Source organism: Notolepis coatsorum (genome assembly GCF_963971535.1).
Source record: "Notolepis coatsorum genome assembly, chromosome: 6".
Lineage (NCBI taxonomy): Eukaryota > Metazoa > Chordata > Actinopteri > Aulopiformes > Paralepididae > Notolepis > Notolepis coatsorum.
In genome coordinates this window covers 113,998,092-114,019,542 of record NC_140170.1, presented here as the reverse complement: position 1 = coordinate 114,019,542, position 21,451 = coordinate 113,998,092, and the positions used below count along the sequence as shown (strand labels likewise).

At 42.6% G+C, this 21,451-nt stretch overlaps 1 protein-coding gene across 1 annotated transcript in view; it reads right to left on the bottom strand.

Annotated features, from left to right (window-relative positions):
- kif5ab (kinesin family member 5A, b) overlaps positions 1-21,451 on the bottom strand; it is a gene marked incomplete at both ends in the record, with an annotated part of 362,394 nt that overhangs the window by 325,913 nt on the left and 15,030 nt on the right.

Below are 21,451 nucleotides of genomic sequence, written 5' to 3'. Positions count from 1 at the left end.
TTTGGCTTTGGCAAAACAAAAAAGAACCACCAGCTCAGATAGAAACAGAGAGAGAGAGAGAGGAGGAGAGAGAGAGGAGAGAGAGAGAGAGAGAGAGAGAGAGAGAGAGAGAGAGAGAGAGAGAGAGAGAGAGAGAGAGAGGAGAGAGAGAGAGAGAGAGAGAGAGAGATGAGAGAGAGAGAGAGAGAGAGAGAGAGAGAGAGAGAGAGTAGAAGAAGAAGGAATAGTTTGATGTATACCATCACCATCACAGTGACAGCTTGGCTGCTCCAGTGGCTGCTCACAACTTCACGTTTCAATCAGCCTTCAGCCTTGACAAGCCTATGCCTTATAATAACCTCCATACCATAACCTTCAGTGTAAATTAATATTGAATGAGAGATTGACTGGTCCAACGTGAATCTGGAAAATGTATCCCTAGCCTGGAGCCAGTGTTGATTCCCGGCAGCCGCTCAAGGAGCCAGCTCTCTCTTCACTTTCTCCCAAAAGGGAATATCAAATGACTTGCGGTCCTAGAATCACTACCCTCATTATCAGACATCAGCCGATCCATTTTCACCTCGATCCTGTCTGTAATTTAATCCTTAAAGACGAAGAAGTGTACAGTATAGGCCAGGGGTGGTAAACCTTTACTATCAAATATTTTTTCATTTCAGTGTCACAGTATGACATCGATCTCCAAAATAAGAAAAAAAATATTTATTTTTTTTGGGCCAGGGAGCCACAGCTGATTGGCTAAAGAGCCGCATGCGACTCCGGAGCCGCAGGTTGCCGACCCCTGGTATAGGCTAAGTCATAAAACATAGTTTTATGTTTTCAGATGAATGGTTTTCAAACCTAATTATCTAAACCTAATTATCATAGTTAAAGGCCCAATCTGTAATTGTGATTTATATTCTCACATAATTGAAGAGTATGAGTTATAGAAATAAGAATTGTATCTGAAAATATATGTGTTTTACTCCAATGTTTACAAGAATTAGCAATGTAAACAAACCTTTTACAGCATCAGGAAACATTAAAAACTCATATTTAGTTGTCTTTCAATCAATTTGGGAGTGATACTGTAGCAGGGTTTAAATGCAGGGTTCAAATCCTATATTTAAACTACCTGTCATTACTCCTCTGGCAATGTATCACATTCACACCCCAAGTGATTTGGATTCATTTACAACTGCAAAACCATCCACTGGCGACAGACAAAAAAACAAAAAGGTCTTCTAGCTCTGGCTTGTCGTTTGCATTCGCCATACTATGAGGCCATATTATAGTTATATTTTGGGAAGGAGGGGACTTCCGAGTTTTGAATTAAGTTCTGCACGCAAAAGTAATGCATGTGCGTTCCGTTAGTGCTTAAAGTATTTGTTCGGTACACAGCACGTACTGAACCAAAGGTCCCATACTGAAACGGTTCGGTACGAATATGTACTGTTACACCCCTACTACCTCGAGAATAATTAATGTACCAGAGGGTGATTGGTAGCTTGTAGACTACGGTACCTCCTTTTCTCACAGTGCAGCTAAAATGAATGCTCTTAACCAAGCCATCGATCTCCAGCTACCAGTAATTCAAGTACATCAGCCTGGAAGGCAGATCTATTGACTGGAGTAATGTACCAAAGTAATGTAGACCAATGACCTGAAGATGCAGCCCCTAAACACACCAGAGCTCCAGATACGTCTGCTTTTTGGCCAAGTCCTAATGACTGTCCCTATATGTGGTCCAATTACATCGGACTTCAGACATCGTCACTGTAACGGATCCTCCAAGCTTGGTTGCCAGAGATAGACACTTAATCCAGCTAATGTGCTAACGCGATGCTTCACATCATTAGCGTGAGCCGGCATGAATGGCCGCATATGATGAGAATGAACAATCAATCAGACCATAAGGAGGTGGGACGCAATGAATACGGCATGAACAATAAGTAATAACAATTTCCATTACAATGAACGTGAGTGTTAAATACAGAGGGCGTGTGTTAGAAAAGGAAGCAGCCCCAGAAACCAGCACTGAGAAATAAACAGCGTGGTTTAAGGGGTTTGAATAATGAATAAAGAACCATGCCGCAAACTACTTCGGATAACAACGGGCCTTGAGAGGACTTTGTTATGGAATGAAATTAAACGGAAAATCCACTCTAAAACAGAATACACATTGTGCTGTTCCAATGATCTTGGACAGTTAGGTCAATATATATAAACACAAGATATGTCTCCTCAAGCTGGAAATAAGAGACTTGAATCTGTCCCAGTAAAATAGTGTCAGTGTGCATAGGAGTTGTTGAGTTGCTGAGTTGTTGAGTTGTTATTCACAGAGTCAAGGGAGCAGCCCTTTGTTCTGCGTTCCGCAACAGAAGGAAAATAAATTCAGCATTTCAATAAGTGTCCCACATTTCATTAAAGTAGTAGTAGTTCAAATAAAGTCATGCTTAAAATGTTAAATATATGAATTAGTATTGTTTGTATGGTTCATTTGAAGTTTGAATGCAAACTGAACCAAAAGCAGGAATCGACCATGTAATGGATGTAATGAAATAATTATGTGATTTTTCATCATCATAACGTTATTATTTTTGCAGCTGGTATTATTCAAAATAGCCAAATAATGTTGTGATACAACAAATATCTCGTATGCAACATTCGGATCATACAGATTTGGTTACCCGCCTAGTCCATCTTCACTAGAGTATTGTCTCTCTGGTTCTCTTGTTCACAAATCAAAACTGTATCAGCTGTACAATATTACAGAAATAACACATGGGAATTCCCCAGCAAAAGACATAATGGACATGGAGAAGTAAGGAGACTAAAGCTGTTTGTTACCGTGTACCTAATGGGGTGCTGCAGCCATGAGACAAATCATATTCATCATAACATCGAAGCACTGCCTACGTTTGCCAATGTCGGCGGTAACTTGGCATCCAAAAGTGGTTAGTGGGAGGATTGCACAGGTGCACCATGCCAAAATTACTCTGGAGAAATTGATATCAAAAGGTACAGTAGCTTATATTCTATGTCATGTTTCCAAATGGCCCTATAAACAGGTGGTAGATTAGAAACCTCGAAACAGGTAAAAATCTATTCTGATTAGTTTACAAAAAAATACTGCAATTTCATTCTGGGGTGATGAAGCAAGAGCATCCAGAAGCTCCAGTACATCCAGAACTGTGCTGCTAGGATCCAGATGAGAGTGCGGAAATATGAACATATCACACCCATACTCCATTCTCTACACTGGCTCCCTGTCTCTTTCAGGATAGAGTACAAGGTCTCCCTCCTTACCCATCAGTGCATCAACAGCACACTCAAACCCAAACACAAGACGAACCTCCTGCTCTCCTCCTGCTCCTGCCTTCTGCTCAGCTGCTCCTCGGTGGAATGCCCTCCCTGACCATCTGAGAGTACCGCAGTCCATTGAGGCTTTCAAAAGGGGACTAAAAACATTTCTTTTTAACAAGGCATTTGCCTAAATGTACCTATTGATGCCTTGTGTGTTTTTTTCTTTTTAAACGTGATCTTTTTTTTTTTTTTTTTTTTTTGCTGTCTAGAGCTAACTGTGATCTGAATATTTTTTTTCATTTCATTGGTTATTTTATTCATTTTTATTTTATTATCTTATCTCCGTTCATGTAGCACTTTGAGATTTGTTCCAAATATAAAGTGTGTTACAAATACAATTTATTATTATTATTATTATTATTATTATTATTATTATTATTATTATTATTATTATTATTATTATTATTATTATTATTATTATTATTATTATTATTGATAAAAAAAAATTATAATAAAAAATGTAAGGAAGCCCACAAGAACACAGCTCTCTGGAGACCTTGAGTAGATGTCAATGTTCTGAAATGTCAGTTTGATGAGGCAATCTGAGCTGAATGGAGGGTAGGAGGCCCAAGCTGGAACAGAGCAGGGATGCTCCCATAGATTTATTCCCCACAGCAGGATCCCAGGCTTTCCCGATCCTATTCCCGGGCTAATAGAGCATACCAACTGCTACCGCGGGCCTTGGCATGTGCATGCACGTGGGGTGAGCACGTGCAGAGCCAAGTGCTGCCCCACACCGCCACAGGCAGCCCAAGCAGACAGCAGTAGCCTGGGCAGGGCCACGGTTAATGAGGAGAGGATGCTCCGCTTAATATTCCCTATAGGGTTGGAAGCCTAGTAGTCACACAACATTCACTTTCTAACATAAAAGAGAGGAAAAAAGTGTCTTAACAAACTGAGTCTTATCTAACCCTGGCACACACACATACATACTGAGACTGTACTGAGTAAAAATAAAGATGTACCGATGGAAATAGCAGCCAATTTATCTGGTGTGTGAGTGTGGTGTCAATATAATATTAATATTGGAGCGGGAGCGAATGGAAATCCCCTGCAGATTTAGGTTAAATTAGTTATTCTGTAGCAGAGAAGTAGGACAACTTTACTTTACTTTAGTATTGCATTAGAGACAGACTTGGGGGTCCACTGGTATTTGCATAGGATTCTTAGAGCTGTGGTATACTTGTGTGCGCAAGAGGGCTGCATTCCTTTGGAGCATACTTTGTGTATGTCCAGTGAGTGACAGGATAAAAATGCTATAACTCTACATGGAAAGCGGCAAAAAAGAGTGTTGCCATGTTTTATGGTTACATTGAAAATCCGGATAGTGGATAGTTCACAAGGAAGATATTCTTCTTCGATATAATTCTATGTGTCGGCCATGAAGGATTCAGCTCTGATCTGCTCTATCGTGGGTAGACTTTTCAACCCTCCGGGTACATGCAAAATACGCAGGCAAATAATTATGTGAACAATGACTTTCACAACGCAGCCACTTGTCTGCTCGTACGCATGGTATACTGCAGCCCTTAGTTTGTTTTCACTGACATGACACGGATAGGTTGTTTTCTGCTGAATATTCATCAATACCTCCACCAAAGCAAAACCAGGGTGTCTGCCTGTCTGTGTGTGTGTCAATTTGTTTTCTTTAATTGTATAGTGTGGGCAGCACCTCATCAAGCTTTGTATTCTATAGACCCTCACTGGTCTAGCCCATAGGTTAATGTAGTGCTGCACAGGGATCCCTATCAGATAATTTGATCTCTATATCCAGAGACTTGCAAGCACTCGCCCCCCAGCCACCCCAGACACCATTTATTACCTGCTCCCAGTCTCATACCTGATTTAATTAGACGGGGAGACGGGTCTCGATGCCTTTCTCACATATTCCTCAGTAGCTGCTGAGTCATAAATGAAAACAAGCGGCAGCCTCATTACGGCATAAAATGCAAAGAATAGTGTGAAGGGCATTCAGAGCGGAAGGACAAGGGGTGTTCTCTCTTCCGGAGAGAGACTTACTGGTTTGACAGTGATGACTGGTGCCAGCAGACAGGAGAAATTACATGTCATCCTTGACCCTGCGCTGACACCCCATTATACTGCCGATTTGGATCGGGTACATGCACCTGATGTCCAATGTGCCATGGTTCTACTCTGTCAAAATAAATGTTGATTTGCAGAGAGAAGTGCCTCGAGCCAGGTGTTCTGCCAAATACTGTACCTCCTGGCAGAAATAGAACTATTGTTACCGCACTATTTCTATACAACAGGGAAGGTACAAAAGACAGGTAGTTGGCTGCTTCACACAGACACACACTTTCAACAGTTCTCGGCGGCAGCTGTTCTCCTTCCTGTCTGCTGGCTCGGCACGTAGGAGGGAGGTGTCAGAGAAGGAGAAGAAAGAATCAACTCCCAGGCCGAGTGTGACAGGGGGAGGAGAGATATGGTATCAGAAATTATTGAACAACAGTCGGCCGGGCTACCTAAGTGGTCGCTGATGAATAATTAACCCACTTTCTAGAACACTGCACGCTCATTTGTTACCTCGCCGATACTCTGTGTCATTTAGATTCACATCCACAGGGCTGACGCGAGGTTGTGATGACACATGGGACTAAAACAGACCTCCTATGTGGGAAAGACAAAAGAAATGACACAAAGAGAGTTGCTTTTGAGGTTCGCCGAAGAGCAGATCTTTCAACCTTCTGGTGGCAGAATGGGGTTGTTCATGTCTTATTCTCATTGAGGAGGGGAAAAAGCAAGCTTTTCAGAGGTTCGTGCCATAGCCTGGAGTGCTGTTTGAGTTGTTGTACTGTTGTACTGCTGCACTGTTGTACTGCTGTACTATTGTATTGAGTGCACTAACACAGCAAGCAAATGACAGGCAATCTATAGAATTGTAAATGGTCGGATGTAGATTGAGAATCAATAGTTATTTAACGGGCGTGCTTCCATTGGACTTCCTATTTCATCACGAGGAAGTCGACCGCCCATCTGTCACTGAAGCCATGAAGAGAACGTCGAATAGCTTCATATTACCGGCAAGATGGCAGAAAGGTCAATACATAGTCTAGGGACTTGATATAATGAGTGTTTTTAACTACAGTCGAGAGACCTACAACCCCCAAAAGGTGAGAATGACAGGATAATGGTCGACGTTTGAAATAACACAACACTTCACAGCGAGCGTTCCTAAACTTCACCAGCTCAGGACCCAAACGGACCCAGGGCCTTAGGCTCATTAAAACATACGTACTCTTGTCATGTGGGCGCCCAGCAGTGTCCCGACCCATTTCTATAAGAAACCCTGCTTCAGAGAAAAAAAACTGAGTCTGAACACTGGGAATGGGAGGCAGTGAATTGACATTTTCCCTTTCATATTTTTCAAACAATGGGGATGCATTTAATTTGCACCAATATAGGGAGTGCCAACCCCCTTCATTACCCCAGACGCTTACAAACTAAAAGCTTCAACGTACCACAAGAGCTTATGACAACAGCCCAATGAACCAAGGAATTACTTGCGAGTGATCCGAAATCTCTCTAGCCATCTGAGGCTCTCACAGCTGCTCTATTGGGACTGACACTTGTCAACTCATCCCTCGTGAGAGAGACATGGCAGTGAACAATAATGGGAAAACACCCCTATAGGCCACAGGGTTCATGCCGTCCTATGGTACAACAGCGCTACCATACACACTAGGGATGTGCATGACTGACCAAAATAATTTTCGAATAGTCTACTGTTCTGAAGACCGAATATTCGAATATCTGTTAAAATTTTCAGTTTCAGTTAATTTTTTTTAATGAAACTACTGTATATTTGTATGTGTATGTTTGTATTTGTAGGCCTCTTTACTTACTTAAAAAAAGGAAACATCAAGAAATATGTTTATGGTATCACTATCTCTCTCCCAGTATCGTCTGGCGGCCTGCAGAGGGATACTATTTTCTCAACCAGAGCTTTCAACCAATGCAATGGAACCATTCTGGCGGCCTGCAGCGGGATACTATTCTCTCAACCAGAGCTTTCAACCAATGCAATGGAACCATTTTGATTGACAGTCCATTCGGCCAATTACGCCACACCGCTAGCACCCACCTCCTGCTGTCCTTACCACCAATCGGCAAGCGTTTATTCATTCTCTACTTTCGGGCATGCCGCCATTGTTCTGTTTGCGAGAGCGAATACGTTAGCTGCCCGGCCCGCCGACCAGCGCTCCACAGCATGACCAAATGAGACATAATGATTTTACTGCAACAAATGTTATAATAAAACAAAGCCTTTCTATACATTTGTCTGGTTGAAAACTTTATTAACAGATTGCAGAATGGGTAGTTTGGTACGGAATGAGCAACGGAATGGAACTCAGCTATGAACGGACTAACGGAGTAATGCCTTGTTTACTGCTATCTTCGGGTAAATAATATGCTTGTTATTGAACGTGTAACACTAACTATATAACGTTAATGCCACAAAACAAATGTTTGTGTCATTTTAACAGCAGATACTTTCTTAAATGCCATCTTCCCGAGAGAGGGTGTTGACGGGGAGTTGTGTTATTAATAGCATTGAACAGCTAACCGAAAGCTAGCGTTAACTATTGTTAAAGGTTTAGCCATAACGTTACCTTGGCTAAAGTTTGGGCTATTCATAATCCAGCAATGATGGCTGCAGACCTGCAAGCAAAGTACAGCAAGTTGGCAAAGGAGTATTCCAACGCAAATCACATTTTCACCAGTAACGTTAGTCTTGCATCTCCCGGTAGCTAATGAACGGACTCGGAGTAATGCCTTGCTGCTATGGGTAATAATAATATGCTGATGTTATTGTCCGTGTAACACTAACTATATAACGTTAATGCCACAAAACGAATGCCTTGTTAATCATAAAGTAACTTTGATGCAGTAGCTTGTGTGTGGGGGACGGCGGGCGTTGTGCAGGTAGGTCGCGAGTGAATTTTTTTTTTGAATGGTACTACATGGCACTACAGGGTACTACATGGTACTACATGGCACTACAGGGTACTACATGTCTGCTCTTTTGCAGCACCACAAACATGGGAACTCTCTAACTCCTCTCCCCCCCTCCCCCCCCCCCCCCCCCTTCCCTCCCCCATCTCTCTGAGTGCCCGTCTCCTAGCGCTGACTAAGGTGATGGATGCCTCGGGGTCTTGGCCAAGATTGCAGTGACTGCTCTACATGCACCACAGAGGCCTTGGATCAGTTATCTACCGTTGTCTGTCCGTGGTCCTGTCAACTGATTAACAGTATTAACAGACTGTTAACAGATTAACAGTCAACGCGGTTTCATTGCTGGGTTAAGTACTTCTATTCTATTCACATAATATGCTTACTTCATATATCTACTCCATTCACATATATGCTTACCACTTGTATCTATTGCTATGTCCGCCCACTACAATCACATGAGCTGTCTAACGCCTGTCCCGTCTCCCTGTCCCCCTGTGAGTTGCCGTCCTGGAGTGCTGACCGGAGTGTCGGACGTCCCGTGATGAAGGCCGGGAGGTTGCGACCCCCTCTGCGTGCCCCCCTGTCTCCGGAGGTCTCGTAGTGGTGACCGGAGTGCCGGACGTCCCGCGATGATGTCGGGGAGTTCGCGACCCTCTCTGCGCCGCCCCCTATCTCCCTGTCTTCAGCTGTCCCTGAGCAATGACCGGAGTGTTGAATGTCCCGTGATTAAGACGGGGAGGACGCGACCCTCTCTGCGCCGCCCCTGTGCCTCAAATAGATTCGCTATCAGCTCTATCTTCAATCTTTCAAAATGTTCAGTTGCTATCGCTATCAGCTCTATCTTTAATCTTTCAAAATGTTCAGTTGCTATTGCATGCACTCATCTGTGTTTCACTACACACTTGAGTGCATGCTTACCAACTGTCCGTCTGCAACACTACTATCACCGACATCTAAGAAGGGAGATCCCCCCTTGAATGGCCCTTCTAAGGTTTCTCTCCTCCACACTGCCTGCACTACCCCCCCTGCAGGTTCTATACAACAAGAGGTGCAAATCCAGAGCCTGCAGGATAATGAAAGACCCTCACCACCCCAATAACAGCCTGTTTCAGCTGCTGAGGTCAGGCAGACGCCTGCGAACCCCAGCTACTAGGACAGAGCGGCTTAGGCTCAGCTTCTTCCCCCAGGCCATCAGAGCCATGAACAATGAACATTGAGTGCTCAGAACATTGAACTATCCACACACAAGCACACATGAACACACACACGACACGCACGCTGTGCACGCTCACACACGAGCAGCCACTTAACACTTTAACATGAGCGGGCACACACTCATGTCGCACACACGCACACTTATGGCCAAAAGGAAAGGACACTTTAAATTAGAATAACAGGAACAGTGTATTGCACTACCAAAGCTAACTAGCATGTCCCATATGCTCTGTAAATAACTATGTACAGATACCGAGATGTCACTCCATGTTACCTGTTACCTGTTTACTGCACAATGTTGTTTTTTCATTTTTTGATTCTATTATATGTTGTACCACTGTATTGCACATCGTTGCGGGCAAGACCACCCGCATTTCATTGTATACCTGTATGCCGTGACAATTAAAACTCTTGACTTGACTTGACTTGTGGAGCATTTTTACCTATTGTTAGGTTTTAGTGAGTTTTTCCTTACCTTCGCGTGGGGTATGTCTGGGAGTAGGGTTGGGCATCGTTTGGATTTGAACGATTCCGGTTCCGATTCCGATTCTCCATATCGATTCCTGTTCTAAACGATTCTCGATTCCGATTCTTTGAGGTGCAGGTCAAAACAGGTCACAGCTTATTTCGAAGGAGATTTTTAATTTTTTTTTTATTTCAAAAAGAAAATCATACTATTCACATTTTCAGTTGACTTGATACAGTTTAATTTGGTTGCTGTACTGTAACTAGGGTATTAAAGTAAAAAAAAAAGTTAAAAAAAAAAAGTTAAAAAAAAAAAGTTAAAAAAATAAATCGAAATTTTGAATCGAAATTCAAATATGTTACTTCCTATTCGAACCGGTTTTCGGTTGCCTTTTTTTGTTTGTTTGTTTGGCCCGGTAAATTCCATATAATCTCAACTTTCCACCGCGGTAGTGTTATATTTAGTCTGTTGATACTTTTGAAAGCAAACTGTTAGATAAACGTGTGTTTTTTATACAAAATTAGAAGTTGAGGAGGGAGCTCAGAAAAATGCGACTACTCCATTCACCGCTCACTAGCGCCCCCTCATAAACCGGTTTTAATAAACAAACAGAAACAGTAGCATGTCAGGGCTGTACGCTAAGCTTTTTCACTAGGGGCACAGGTGCCCCTAAATGAAAAATTTAGGGGCACAGAATTCTTTTAGGGGCACTTTTTTTAAATAAAGGTTTTACCATTATAGTGCCAAAAAAACTTCCTCCTGCCTCATTACTGTGGTCCTTTTATTTAACATTTGACTGCTTTTGTTTTCAGGTTTGTATCTTTTATAATGAACCAACTGAAGTATTACCACAGCTGCAAACATTTCTTCTTTCATTGATAACAGTGAACAGTGTTCATTAGGGATGGGTATCGTTAGGATTTTATCGATACTACTACTCTTATCGATACTGCTTAACGGTTCGATACTCTTATCAGTTCTTTTTGATTATTTTGCTTTATTATTATTATAAGATTTTTTTTTATTAACACTTTGGTTGCCTTGGGTTAAATTCATGATATACCATAGGTTGCCGGCTCTATTTGTCTATGGAGAAAGTCCCCTTCTTTGCAGGGCTATAACTTTTTAAATTCTATTGCTACATTGCCATTATTAGGGCCCATTCAAAGTCCTATATGTATTGTTCATTGTGTAGCAACGTTAAACTTTTTCATTCACATATTCATAGTAAAGTATGGTCTAATGCAGTGTTTCTCAACTGGTGGGTCGCGACCCAAAAGTGGGTCGCGGGGCCATTTTTTTTTTTTTTTTTTTTGGTCTTTTTCCCCCTCCATTTTCCTCCGATTTTCTCCCATCCCAATGTTAGTCGTATGCCAATTCCCAGTCCCTTCCTGATCGCTGCGCACTTACCCCCCACAGTCAGATCATCTGGGAGAGTGGAGGCTACCACGTGCTTCCTCCGACACACGTCCAGCCAATCACCGCTTCTTTTCACCTGGCAGCGCGGATTCTCATTGAGAGGGCGTAGCGTGTGGGAGGACCACACTATCCCCCTCACGTCCAATCCGCGCTTAACAGGCGCCCCGACCGAACTGTAGGAGTCGCTGTTTACAACGACCCGGACCCACCCCGCCAGCTTCTCCCACCCTCTGATACAGCCAATTGTATCAGTGCAGACGGCCAGCCAAGCTGGTGACAACCCCGGAGCTGTGAGCTGGATTCGAACAGGCAAATCCAGCTCAGCTCCGGGGCTGGTGACGAACGCAATCTCCGCTCGGCCACCTAACCGCCTGTCGCGGGGCCATTTTGAGTGGGTCGCGGATGTGTGTGTGTAAAAAAAAAAAAAAAGAAAAAAAAAAAAAGAAGTAAAAAAGATATATATATATTTTTTTTTTGTATAATCTTTTTTTTGCACTACCTATCTTTGTGAAAGTGGCTTCTCAGCTCTGGTCCAGCTGAAGACAAAGCAGAGGAACAGATTGGACATTGAGCATGACCTCAGAGTTGCTTTGTCTACCATCACCCCAGACTTTGAGACTCTTGTCAGGAGCAAACAACATCTGCAGTTATCCCATTAGTTCCCTGGGATGTTAAGCTAAGAAGTCTGCTAAGAAGCATATATTATTTATTATTATTATAATTTTATTTCATTGGGTTTTTAGCCCTAGTTGCACTTTTGTTGCAACCCCAATTATCCCATTAGTTCCCCCAAACTTAGGTCTGTTATGTTAAGCTAAGAAGTCTGCTAAGAAGCATATTATTTATTATTATTATTATTATTATTATTATTATTATTATTATTATTATTATTATTATTATTATTATTATTATTATTATTATTATTATTATTTTATTTCATTGGGTTTTTAGCCCTAGTTGCACTTTTGTTGCAAGCCCAATTATCCCATTAGTTCCCCCAAACTTAGGTCTGTTATGTTAAGCTAAGAAGTCTGCTAAGAAGCATATTATTTATTATGATTATTGTTATTATTATTATTATTATTATTATTATTATTATTATTATTATTATTATTATTATTATTATTATTATTATTATTATTATTATTATTATTATTATTATTATTATTATTATTTTATTTCATTGGGTTTTTAGCCCTAGTTGCACTTTTGTTGCAACCCCAGTTATCCCATTAGTTCCCCCAAACTTAGGTCTGTTATGTTAAGCTAAGAAATCTGCTAAGAAGCATATATTATTTATAATTATTTTATTTCATTGGGTTTTTAGCCATAGTTTTTGTGTTTATTTCATGTTTTTAACAGTGCATGAAAGATTGCGTATTACTGCAAAAAAGAAAATTGAAATAAATCATAGTGGTTAAAAAATTTGGGTCGCGACTTAATGACTAAGGAAAATGTTGGGTCCCGAGGCCAGACCAGTTGAGAACCACTGGTCTAATGTATAAGTATGTTTTCATCTCTTTCTGCAGCTTTCTCCAGAACGTGATATATAGCCCCAAATGCATTATATTGATGATGAATTACAGTTTGATGGCAATCAGCGCGATATAAAAAATTCCAACTAGACGTACTTCTAGAAGTTACTACACGTCATCTGATGTTGACCGGATGGGCGAGGGGGCGTTTATAATTCCGTGGGCAGCGTTATACCAATCATCTAATGTGGGTCAAATGTTGATAATAGCAGTTAGTATCGAAGACGGTAACGTTACACGCTGAAACTCACCCCAGTCTCCGCGCGCCGTTGGGCGATCATCGTAGAGTAGAAATCTTATCATTATGGGATATATTTTTACCCGGTCCATCTCCAGCTTGTATAATGGTATATACGTCCAAATCATGTTGTTTATCGAGTTATTGCCAATCGATCACTGTGTAGCGTGACGAGCCAGAGTCCCATGACCTATAGCGAGCGCCCGGAAGTACTACGGACGTCTAGCACAACCTCTATGGCACATCCTGTTTGGCGATTGCGCCGATCGGCCACCAGATGGCGCTCCTGAACCGCCAGAGAGCTCAGTGGGTCCTGCTGGTGGATCTCAGGCCAGCGGAGGGGACATATGAATCAGATCGCAGATTTTGGAAATATTGATATAAGGACGCTGTACAGCGTCCTCCGGCAACTTGAGCATGGCCCGCAATGACGTCAAAAGACGTTTCATGGCAGTCAAAGTATTAAGAACAGAATCGACATTGCTTTATTATTCTTTTATATAACTATATTACTGCACATGGCTACTTTTTGATCAATTAATACAAGGAGTCAGATAAATTAACTATTTTGGGACTTTCTATTTTATTTAGAAAGTTCTTAAATCAGAATGTCCCACCCAATATACAGCTATTAAAAATGGTTCAATACTCCATTTTATTAGTAGAGATACTTTTAAAACAATAGCCTGATGCTGTATTTTCCATGAGTTGAGTGGACGCATGACCGGAGCAGTGTGTGTGTGTGTGTGTGTGTGTGTGTGTGTGTGTGTGTGTGTGTGTGTGTGTGTGTGTGTGTGTGTGTGTGTGTGTGTGTGTGTGTGTGTGTGTGTGTGTGTGTGCGTGAGAGCGTGCATGCTTTGCGTAGTGGGCGTGTCAACAGTGTCAGCTGAACTTGCACCAAACAAGGCATAGGGAAATAGTCAGACAGACATCCCAGAATTATTTCATAATACAAAGTTTCTGAATGGATATTTGGATTAAACCAAGTTGTATGCAGTGATGAACGGTCTTTCCCCGCGGAACACAAGTTACTTAACGTTACACGGGTCACGCTATCTAACGATAGCAGTGTAACTTAATGTTACACAGGTCGCGCTATGCATGCTTTTTTTGAACGTTTCGTTTTTCTCCGCTATGATGAGCTCTGCTCTGCTTCAGCACGCACATTACCTCTCAAGTACCCGCATGTGTGAGTGTGAGCGTTTTAGTGTGTAACTAACAGCCCCGCTCCTCGGAGAGAGACCGAGGGAGGAGAGATATAGAAAACGGCCAGCAAGATTAGTTTGCGACGTTTAAATTCCTCAAAAAAAAGGAGTGAAATGAGATTGAAAGGGTTGAAATCAGTACTCGCAAGAGTGCCCCCAAAAATGTTTCTCTACTCGCACAGACTAAATTCTGGGGCAATATGCGATGCCCTCATCGCACTGTACAGCCTGTGCATCTTTTAGATCAATTAGGCTATGAAAATTAGGCTGCCTCTAAATATAAAAATGAATTAAATAAGAATTATTTGCTTCACTTAAAAATAATTGAATTTTTTTTTTATATTATATAAAAAATATATTTTTCGACTCTGACATGAAAATCGAATGTGGAGACTGGCACGAATATTCGAAAATTAAAATATTCGAACTCATCCCTAATACACACAACGCAATATAAAATCGAATAACTGGATTTTCACCACGAACCAGCCCGCTGCCATTTACATGATGCATGTGGCTCATCTACGATTAATCAGTGCTCTGCCCTTGTAATCCCTAGATTGTGTAGGACACATGCGGCTCTGGTGCGTGATATACGCCACGCAATCAACTGGGAGGGCAAAAAAAAAACATCCATTCCACAGTGCTATCTTGCATCGGAGACAGCCATGTGTTTATTTATTTGCAGCAATGGAGCATAATTCATCTGAGCTCCTCTCCCCCCCCCCTCTCCTCTGTCAGAAGATTAGGAGGGTCAATCTGGCCCCAGTGATGGAGCATTATTCCAGACGGGCAGACACCAGAGAGACACACCAGGAACACAGAGGCCAAGCCTGTGGGGGGCAGAACAAGCTAAGGACGGCTATTACTGTGAGAAAAACACACAACCCTACAGTGCTCCACAGGTAGCCATCCATCTGAGCCCCAAAAAGACACGAGAAAGAAAAGAAAAGGGGGAAAAAAGGGAGGAAAGAAAGATGAATCCCTTCTATTTCCAGGCCCCCAGAACATTAACACATTGGTAGCCAAAAACGGCGTAAGTCGTTATTGCCATGTTTTTGGGATCAATATTTAATTTTTTCGCCATGGCATTCATAATTCATCCAGCCTCCCTCCGGACTGCAGCGGCACCCTGTATGAGATTGCAACGCCTCTACCGCCGCCTGGTGGATGGTCGGGCGAGTTACACTCTCGCCAAAACCGGAAGTGGCGATCGGTGCGTCGGGGAAATCCCTCCGGCAGTCATATCTTGTTACGTGGATCCAGACAAACACTCTAGTGCATATCGATCGCTTTCTAAACGCAATAATCGATATGATTTCGGCGTTTATTGCGCCATACAAACCGGAAATGGATGTAAGAGATTGACGTCAAATAATTGGGATCTTTTTCCTCCAGTCTCATCGGCGAACGGTAAGAGGAATATAACGTTATTTTCAGCCCGATTGTTTATTCATTTCACTGCAAACCATCTGCTCAACATATCAACCCATACTAAATAAAGCCGTTACTGACGATCAAGGAATTATAAACATATAAACATAAACGACTCCCCCCCCCTTTCCTTCATGCATGATGAAGCATAATGTATACCGATCATATACATTTGAATTTTTTAATATAGCGTGTATAGGAAAGAAACGCCAATCGATAATCTATCATATGCGTCAGGGCCTATAACTCTAGTTTTTGGAATTACAGCAGAAAACCTTAAAAACATACTTATATTCTAGACGTTATTAACACAACAATGTATGAATGAAAAAATATAACGTTCCCACATCCTGAACGATAGATAATCGATGTTGAATGGGCCATAGTAATGTCAATATAGCAATACAATTTTAAAAGTTATAGCCCTGCAAAGAAGGTAAACATCTCCATAGGCTTTCAACGGTGGCAGACTGGGTACAATGATGGGCACAACCCCCGGCGCCCAATGTGTTAAGGGCACGGTTGCCAGCAGTTTGAACTGATCCTGGTATGTTGCGTGATGCTACACCATGCCTCTGTGTGCCCAGGGGAACAGCTAAGAAACCTGTCGAAAAAGCGGATCTGCAAAATGTCCATCTGCACCTAAATCTACCCCCCCCCCCCCCCCCTCCCTCTCTGACGCGTGTCGTTTGACTACATCTGTGGTTGTAACACACTGCTGGAGGCATCTCGAAACAGCAGTACACTTTATTGTCTGTTCCAGCGAGGGATCCCATTCTGCATTAGTGACAGAGAGTAACATGTCTATTGATCCTACTGCTCTCTCTATACTTCAGTCTGAGCTGCTGATGTCTGACTGGGTAGGTATAGGGAGGTGTAGTCTGACGTCACTGGTTGTTCCACCCGTATAGGGATTTAACATTGGGAAAATGAATTATCGGCTATTCTTTTTTTTCTTTTTTTATTCTAACAATTCTGCCGCATGGAAATTGAAAAGCTTTCCATTTTTGCCAAAAAGAATTCCCTTCTATCACTAACATTATTGTTTAAGCATTTTTGGTTGAAATACAACCTAGCCACATACGGGGTACAATGTTGCTTAGGCTGCGCATAGCCTTTGCAGAAGTATAAATGCAGAGCGCTTGCAACATTGTTGCGTTGTCCATGTCGTGTCGCAGTTGCACTGCAGTTGCTCGAGCATGTGGCTCGGGAGGTAGAGCAGTCGTCTGGCAATCCGGAGGTTCCCGGTTCGATTCCCGCTCCTCCCGGGCAGCGTGTCGATGTGTCCTTGAGCAAGACACTTAACCCCTAATTGCTCCTGATGAGCAGGTTGGCACCTTGCATGGTTGCCTCCGCCGTTGGTATGTGAATGTGTGAGTGAATTGGTAAAATGTGAGTAACAAATTGTAAAGCGCTTTCTAAAAAGCAGCCATTTACCATTTAGAGCCCTTTAGGATTTCATGGAGCAACTTGTTAGCAATTAACTTCCTTGTTTACATTTGGCTTTGCTTGCTGATGGGCTATAAAGTTATTACTGTCACGTTATGCGACAATCACTTTCTAGTAGGGGTGTAAAGGTACACGTATCCGTACCGAACCGTTTCAGTACTGGACCTTAGGTTCAGTACGGCTGTGTACCGAACGAATACAACGGTATGTTAACCACTAACGACTGCACATGCAGAACCTTTTTTTGCTTGCAGAATTTTATTCAAAATTTGTATTCAAAACAAAAAAAGTTCACCCATTCCCAAAATATAATTTGCACAAAGGGCCGAGTGTTCGTTCAACCCACAAACAACACTGAGAGATTACCTGTAATTATTATTATTATTTTCTTTTTACAAGTCGATTATTAATTTTAATATAGAATATTCGTTGACAGCCGTACAAGTACAATTAGTTACTGCACACTACATCACCCCTGAGTGGAACATGGAAAGCCAAACTTTCCCCCACTGTACTGAAAACCGTACCAAACCTTGACTTCAAAACCGAGGTACGTACCGAACCGTGGTTTTTGTGTACCGTTACACCCCTACTTTCTAGTAACAACTTGCACATTACTAACTATTTACTAGCTAAGACATTGTGTAAGTTAGCGTGGTGCAACCTAAATTAGTAAACAATTAGTTTGAAACTAGCTAGTAACAACTAAGGATTTAGTAAAGAATAAATGCTTGGATCTAGTGATGACTTATGCCAAACTGGTGCAACCCATGTTTGTTTGTTACAGTAAATGGTGGAAAATGCAACCAACAGTGTGCAGTAAGTAGTACGGAAGCCGAGAACAGCCACATCTTTATTTATTATTTAATTGCCGTTTTCTCGTGATAACGACTTATTATTTCGTTATCTTGATCATATAACAAAGTCCGTTTTCTCGTGATAACGGATTCATTTATTTCATTATCTCGATGTAACAAAGATCGTTTTCTCGTTGTAATTTATTTCAGTCAAATGAATTTAATAAGTTAATTGTTCAGTACAGCAACAGACAGCCAGTGGCAGCTCTTGAAGACTGAAATCAAGACGGCGTGATCACATGAAGCTGTTCGCAATCATCTCTGAGTTCTGCACATGGTTCTGGATAATTATCCCACCAAAACAAAAGTCTTCTGTTATATCGATATAATTAAATAAATGAATCCGTTATCACGAGAAAACAATCTTTGTTATATCAAGATAATGAAATAAATTAATCCGTTATCACGATAAAACAGACTTTGTTATATCGAGATAACTAAATAATAAGTCGTTATCACGAGAAAGTGACAATAAAATAATAAATAAAGACGTGGCTGTTCTCGACTTCCATACAGTAGGACTGGCAAATTTAACTTTTCTTGATCCTCCAATCAGAACTGTCGCTTCTCTCTCACAAAAGGGAAGCAAAACAGATGTGATTGGAGGATGAAGAAAGGAGGGCAGGGCTTGAATACCATTCGGCTATGAATAGACTGAAATTAGGCAAATTTAGGGTGCTCCAGTAGCACACCATGTTACCGCGCTGCGTCGCGGAACTCCGTGCTGCGTCACGGATCTGGTTGACTCCGAGTTCGATTCCCGGACTCGCCGTCATTTGCCGAATGTCTCCCCCTGCTCTCTCTCCCGTTTCACCCTACAACTGTCGGTCATGCTTGACCAGGAAAGCGATAAACGCTAAAAAATAAAGTTTAAAAAAAAAGAAATTAGGCAAATTTGAAAGAAACTCAGATATTAATGATACAATTTTCACATTACTACCACATCAAAACAGGTGTAAAATGCTTACAAAACTTGTATTAGCTATTATAGGTTATAGGAAAGACATTGGGCTGTGCTTTGTAATGGCCATGGGTTGTTGAAGCCGTTTTCTTCTCAGTCTTGGACTATGGTGATGTGAATTTATAGGCTTGCTGCAGCCTCAACCCTTAAATCCTTGAAATGGAATTTTGGAACCTATGGAACCCATTCTAGGTACTAGAACCTCTAGAGGTCTTTCTCTCAGACACACTCTCTCCCTCTCCCTCTCCCTCTCACACACACTCTCTCCCTCTCTCTCACACACTCTCTCCCTCTCTCTCACACACACTCTCCCTCTCACACACACTCTCTCCCTCTCTCTCACACACACTATCTCCCTCTCCCTCTCACACACACTCTCTCCCTCTCACACACACTATCTCCCTCTCACACACACTCTCTCCCTCTCCCTCTCACACACACTCTCTCCCTCTCTCACACACTCTCTCCCTCTCTCTCACACACACTCTCTCCCTCTCACACACACTCTCTCCCTCTCTCTCACACACACTCTCTCCCTCTCCCTCTCACACACACTCTCTCCCTCTCTCTCACACACACTCTCTCCCTCTCTCTCACACACTCTCTCCCTCTCTCTCACACACACTCTCTCCCTCTCACACACACTCTCTCCCTCTCTCTCACACACACTCTCTCCCTCTCCCTCTCACACACACTCTCTCCCTCTCACACACACTATCTCCCTCTCACACACACTCTCTCCCTCTCTCTCACACACACTCTCTCCCTCTCACACACACTCTCTCCCTCTCTCACACACACTATCTCCCTCTCCCTCTCACACACACGCTCTCCCTCTCCCTCTCACACACACTCTCTCCCTCTCTCTCACACACTATCTCCCTCTCCCTCTCACACACACTCTCTCCCTCTCTCTCACACACACTCTCTCCCTCTCACACACACTCTCTCCCTCTCTCACACACACTATCTCCCTCTCCCTCTCACACACACGCTCTCCCTCTCCCTCTCACACACACTCTCTCCCTCTCTCTCACACACTCTCGCCCTCTCTCTCACACACACTCTCTCCCTCTCACACACACTCTCTCCCTCTCTCTCACACACACTCTCTCCCTCTCCCTCTCACACTCTCTCCCTCTCTCTCACACACACTATCTCCCTCTCCCTCTCACACACACTCTCTCCCTCTCTCTCACACACACTCTCTCCCTCTCACACACACTCTCTCCCTCTCTCTCACACTCTCTCCCTCTCACACACACTCTCTCCCTCTCTCTCACACACACTCTCTCCCTCTCCCTCTCACACACTCTCTCCCTCTCTCTCACACACACTATCTCCCTCTCCCTCTCACACACACTCTCTCCCTCTCTCTCTCACACACTCTCTCCCTCTCACACACACTCTCTCCCTCTCTCTCACACACACTATCTCCCTCTCCCTCTCACACACACTCTCTCCCTCTCTCTCACACATGCACAAAGTGTAACAGGCGAGGGATAATACAGTTCAAGCAAATAAATAAGTGTCTCTTTCTCCGTCTGTCTGTCTGTCAGATTCTCTCGCTCTCTCCCCCACTGTGTTTCTCCCTCTCCATCTCTCTCTCCCCCCTCTCTCTCCTTCTGTCTTTCTCTCTTCCTCTATCTCCTTCCCTTTCTCTCTCTCTCCTTCTCTCTCCCTCTCTCTCCTTCCCTTTCTCTCTCCCTCTCTCTTCCCCCTCCCTCTTTCACTGCGACAATACACAGAAGGTTAACCCTTTCACTGCCACACAACAGCAGGTTAACCCTTTCACTGCCACACTACAGAAGGTTAACCCTTTACTATCACACTACCAACGGTAACCTCAAGTTTGCTCAGAACAGGGTGAATCTGCATTTTGCTATGATGCCCCTAGGTCATAGGTGTCAAACTCACGGCCCGCGGGCCAAATCCGGCCCGCCACGTCATTTGATGTGGCCCCCCAAGAGCTCAGGTAAAAAAAAAAAAAAAAATCCTTTTTTTTTTTTTTTTTTACATTAATATTGGGTTACAAAATAGCAGTGTTAAAATAATTGTGGGTTAATGCGTTAATAAAGCTTTAACTTTGACAGCCTTAGTTATTACACATTCTTACACATACATGTATGTTGAACATCTGAGGTAACAAAGGAAAAAAGCCAAAAGCACTTACTCCTCAGACATTCTTTGACAATTTTACAGCCCAAAATACAAAAAAGATCCAGGCGGAATAGGTAACAAAGGGTTGAAGAAATATTGTCTGAACTGTCAGATGCAAACTGGCTGTGTGACATAACCGAGCATCTCGCTCAATTGAATAAGAAGCTGTAGGGACGCAAACAAATCCCACCCAAAA